At 38.6% G+C, this 5724-nt stretch overlaps 1 protein-coding gene across 1 annotated transcript in view; it reads left to right on the top strand.

The window, feature by feature from the left end:
• LOC103587220 (phosphatase and actin regulator 1) overlaps positions 1–5724 on the top strand; it is a gene marked incomplete at its 3' end in the record, with an annotated part of 334588 nt that overhangs the window by 21615 nt on the left and 307249 nt on the right. The gene's annotated exons all lie outside the window — the stretch shown is intronic.

Raw genomic sequence — 5724 nt, 5'->3', positions numbered from 1 at the left:
TTGCGATCCGTTGCCGGACACGGAAAAAGAAAAAAAAAAAAAAAAAAAAAAGATGAAATGTTTATTTCTACCGACTTGTTGAATATATGAGCAAAAGGTTGTTTGCAGTACTCTCTTATCCTTTTAGTGGCTTTAGGATCCATAGTGATAACCTCTACTTGATTTTTGATATTGGCCATTTGTGTCTTCTCTCTTTTTATTGTTATTAGTCTTGCTAGAAGTTGATCAATTTTATTGAATTTTTTAAAGGATAAGCTTTTGTATTATTTATCTTTCTATTATTTTTATGTTTTCTGTTTCATTGACTTCCACTTTTATCTTTATTAATTCCTCTGTCTGTTTGCTTTGGGTTTATTTTTCTTTTCTTTTTCTAAGTTCCTGAGGTAGGAACTCAGATTATTGACTTGAGACCATTCTTCTTCTCTAAGTAATGATTTAGTGCTATAAATTTCCCTACCAGCACTCTTTTAGCTACATCCCACATATTGGAGTATGTTACACTTTAAATGGTGTCTTATGATGAAAAGAAGTTCTTAATTTTAATGGCCAAGGTCATAAAAATATTCTCCTATGAAAAAATTTTCTTCTAGACACTTTATTGTTTACCTTTCACATTTAAGCCCATGATCCATTTGGAATTGCATTTTGTTTATGGTGAGATAAAAATCAAGGTTTATTTTTTTTCCACCATATGGATATCCAAGCGACCAAGCACTATTGAGTGAAAAGTCCATCCTCTCTCCACTGTATCGCAGTGGGACTCTCGTCGTAGTCAAGTGAGTGTTCACGTATGGGTCTGTTTTTAGGTTCTGCATTCTCTCCCACTGGTCTATTTATCTGAATTTGTTTTTGATTCTATGCCTTAATAAGTCTTGATATCTTCAATTATAAATCCTCCAACTTTATCCTTATTTCTCAAGATTGTGCTGGCGAGTCTTCTCCCTTTACATTTTAATATACATTTTAAAATCAGGTTGTCACTCCCCCCCCCCAAAAAAAAACCCAAATCTGAGATATTGATTGGAATTTATAGGTCAATTTGAAGAAACTGATGCCTTAACAATATTGTGTCTTTCAGTCCCTGGGCAAGATCATTATATATTTGCCCCACTCACCATTTATTTAGATCTTTTTAAAAAAATTTCTTTAAGCAATGTTTTCTAGTTTTTCATGTAGAGATCTTGCTCATCTTTCATTAAATTTGTCTATAGGGGGCTGGCCCATGGCTCACTCAGGAGAGTGCGGCACTGGTAGAGCCGAGGCCACGGGTTCGGATCCTACATAGGGATGGCCGGTGCGCTCACTGGCTGAGCGTGGTGCAGACCACACCGTGCCCTTACCGGTCAAAAACAAACAAAAAAAAAATTGTTCATAGGTATTTGCTGGTTTTGATGCTATTGTAAATGGTGCTTTTTAATTTCTTTTTCTAATTTTGCTAGTATATGGAAACAAATTGATGCTTTCTACTAATTTTATATCCACTGACATTGTGAAATCCACTAATTATTTCTAAGAGTCTGTGAATTCTTATGAATTCCGTATGTACACATTCATAGCATATATGACTAATAACAATTTTATTCTTGCTTTCCAAACATTGTACCTTTTATCTTTCTTTTATTTGCCTTATTGCCCTGGCCAAGATCCCAGTATAATGTTGAATAGAAGTGGTGAGAGCAGACATAGTTGGAAGACTTTTGAAAATCTAGGTACACAGGTTTCATCCACTCAAACTCTGACTCAGTAGGTTCAAGTTGGGGGCCCAGAAAATTTACATTTTAACAAGTATTTTAAGTGATTTTGATGTAGGCGTATCCCAGGAAAACACTTTGACTAATATTTTTAAAGGATAAGCCTTGCTCACCTGAAGAATTTTCTTAATGAGGAATGACTATTGCATCCGTTTTCTTCCTCCCCTTCCCACATCCATCCTCTTCCAAGCTGAAGTCAATGAAATTGAAAACAGAAAAATAAAGTGCTGTTTTCTTAAGCACAGTACTGTGCTGCTTCTCTTTCCCTGCCTCTAGCTCAGGATATAGTATGCATGTAAATGTTAAAATGTTGACTGGCTTTAGAAAAGAAAAGGAAAAAATGCCTTTTTCCCAAGTCAGCAATCATATTTAGAAAGACACAATCATGGGAGTATATTTGGAAGTTGTTGAGGTCACACAGTTGATTTCGATCCTTTCTATATACACACCAACATCCACATATGCACACATACAAACAATCATATGGGTGTTGCCACATGATGGAACAGCATGAAGGGAAGAAATAGACTCTAGAGGATGCAGAGTTATATAGAATAGACTTGAATAATATGAAATAATTTGGGAGCAGTATAGATACCATGTGGTTTCCTAAGTGGGATTACATACAAATCAAAGGAAGATTGTATTTTCCTAGATTGAGACTAAATAAGTCATGGATGTTTATGGAAAAAAAGTCGAGATACAGGAATAGCCACAAATAATTACAGAGTATTGGAGCTAGGCAGGCCCTTTAAGATCATGTTATCCAACCCTTGCATTTTTATAGGTGAAGTGGCTGAGCCACATACTGGTAGAGTGACTTGCCCAGTGTCGCTGGGTGAGGTAGTGACAGTAGTAGGAGCAGCACTCACCATCCCTGATTCCCACCCAGCGCTCTTCCTCTGATGTCACTCAATCAGATATTTTATGATAAGAGTTGTGAATACGAAAGAAATCCCAGAAAATAAAAAAATGTGGAAATATTGGGACAAGTCCACAAAAGTGAGCCCTTCGTATAGTATAAGGGATTGACTCTGAAAGAGAATTGTTAGAAAGAACTAAAGAAAGATGTGAGAAAACAGAGGCAAAGTGAAAAGAGAGTAGGAAAAACTAGATGAAAGACAAAGAAGAAGAAAGGAAATTAGGGAGGCCAAAAAATGGAAGATAATAACCAGAAATGAAAATGTGATCAAAAGAACTCAGGAGCATGAAGACAGATGTAGCATTTTATGCCCATCTTGTCAAAGTATATTTATCTAGAATTATTTCAATAATAAAACAGTCTGTAATTAAATACATGAAAGTGCATTTAAACCCCTTTGAAGAGGAATAAACCTAAAGTGATAGCAATATTAAGTTCCCAATCCACTAAAATGTTAAATGAATAAGAATCAGAAATTCACAGATGTACTTCTCTATATCAAGAACCATTAATATGTAAAATCAAAGAAACATTGGTAAAGCTAAGGCTAGGTATTCAATGACTTATTTTTCTAGAGACATAGCCGAGAAATGAAAATATAAGAGGTGGGGTGAGGAATTTTAAACATTTCGAACAAATAAACTCCATTAATTCAAAAGAGATGGAGTTTATACAATATTTATAATTATTCGAGTTCATTTCTTTACTTTTTGCAATTCCTTAAGAACCTGAACCTAAATGTTGTAATCATAATATTGACTTACAGCCTGATTAGTCATCTAAAAGTAGTAACTTTTATAATTCACTTGATAAGCCAAACACCCCTGTTGTACCCCTTGGAATATGAGGCAACCATTTTTAAAAGATGTTTAACAGAGATAATGAGACATAATAATGAGACAAATGTCATAGAAAAGTAAACTTAAAATGTGGCTAATCAACCACGTGTATATACTTAGCCAATCAATATACTAGGTAAGGGCACAGGATTTGAGATCGGGAAGACATGGATTTGGGCCCTAATTTAGCTCCTCATTAGTTATGTAACCCTCCTTCACTCCTTTTCTTTCTTCTCTCTTCCTCCCTGTTTTCCTCCCTCTCTTCCTTTCTCCCCCATCCCTTCTTTATTCAAAAATATCTATTAAGCATTTACTCTGTACTGGGTTCATGCCATAAACTAGCTAGCTAGTTACCTCACATTTTTGAGAGATCCCTCGAAATGTTTATGGCATGAAATGTTTATAATGCACAAAATTGCGAGGTGCAGAGACAGAAATGAAGCAGGCTTGTTGGGGAAAATGCAAGCAGAAAATAGAAAATAATAGAGAAGGATGTAAAGACATGTTAAAGTCAGTCACAGATGGTCCTGAATGCCAGGATAAGCAGTTTCAAATTAACATGCAGAGAAATGGCTAACAATTAGAAATCAAGTGATTAGGAGGTAGCCTAGCACAGGAAGGCCAAAGGATGGGATTATTTGAAGGACAGATTATTAAATATTTCAGAGAAGCCAAGAAAGAATTGTATTTGACTGTCAGAAGGACATTGATGACCTTTAAAATAACTTTCGTTGAGTGGTGAGCATAGAAACCAGTGGTGGGGATGAAAGGAGGTGATTGGGTGTGAAAAAAAGAAGGCTGGGGGGCGAAAAGCTCCACAGGAAGATTAAACAGAATGGGAAGGAAATAGTAGGTAGAGATAGAGGAAGCTGCAAGGCCAGAGGCAGATATATATATTTCCTAAGATGAAGAGTTACTATTCATGTGTGAACGATATAGAGAGGGAAAGATTCTAGGGTGAGAGGATATGAGATGGGAGTTAGAACTGACAGCTGAGGCAGAGATGGGAGCCTTGCAGAGCCTGAGCAGCACTTCCTCCTTTGAGGAAGGGCACGACTCCACACTGAGATGTCCTTTGTAGCAGGGACAGAGCCAAGGTAAGGTTTATCTGTGTACTCCAAGTGGGTACTTATTAGAAGAGTGGCAACGTTAGGCTACAAAACGACTAAGCAGCTAAAAGACAAACATAAAAGAGTTTAGCCCATCAATGGTTTCAGTATGAGCTGAAACCATTCCTATTCACACCTTAGAAACCTTTCTAGGATCCTCTGCTGTGTTGCAGGGAGGGTTGCAGGTGGCAGTGCAAACATTCAAAGAAATATACAGTCCTTTGATCTTCACCTCTCCTTCAGAAACAATGGTACAGGGTTGTAGAGACTACAGGTCCAATCCAAACACTATTATCTGTGCTATAAGTGACAAAATAAAGAGAAAGTTGAAGGGTAAAATGAAGAATTTATGTGGAGATAAACACATCCTAGAAGTTAATGGGTGTAAAAGACAGACACTGAATTCTGTGTGCATATGTCCAGTCTACATTGAAATGATCAACTTTAGAAATCTGTTAAACTGCTCCCAAACTTGAATACACTTTCCCCTACCCCCGCCCCCCCCCCACCTCTACGTTGTAAGAGGCTGATAAGAGAGCTTCTGAGGACTGCAGATCTGATTCTAGTTCTGTTGGAGCTCCTAGCTGGGAGAAGGGAGCAGAGGGCTACCTCGGGCACAACGCTCTCCTTCACGACCAGCTGGACCAGGGCTTGCACCCCAAGACTGACAACTCCTCGCAGGGAATGCCAAAGCTGGGATATCCTCAGTCTAGGGAGTCATGTGGGTTAAGGAGACCATAGAGAGTGCACTTGAGCAGAGATAAGTGCATTTGGCGGGAGAGGACACAATGCTGACTGGGCATCTTTGCTCTGGAGTCTTCCCTTTGCATTAGCCTATCTGTGCCAAGGGCTGAAAACTAGGGCTGCAGGCGGGAGGCGGAGTGTCAGTCCAGAGCACTGACCCTTGGCCCTGTGGCTGGGAGAGGAGTTAGGGGGAGCCCCTGGCGCAAGCCTGGGATAGCCCGATCTCTGCTCCAGTCCACAAATCCTTAACAGGTTTTCTTTCTCTCCCTTCACCCCTTTCTCTCCTTTGCTCTCTTTCTTTCTCCTTCTTTTTTCCTTTTTCCCTCTCTTTTCCCCTCCCTCCCCGCCCCCTCTCCCCA

Source organism: Galeopterus variegatus, unplaced genomic scaffold (assembly GCF_000696425.1).
Source record: "Galeopterus variegatus unplaced genomic scaffold, G_variegatus-3.0.2 Scaffold430, whole genome shotgun sequence".
Classification (NCBI taxonomy): domain Eukaryota; kingdom Metazoa; phylum Chordata; class Mammalia; order Dermoptera; family Cynocephalidae; genus Galeopterus; species Galeopterus variegatus.
Note: the sequence above shows the minus strand (reverse complement) of the source record. Positions and strands in the feature narration are given on the sequence as shown.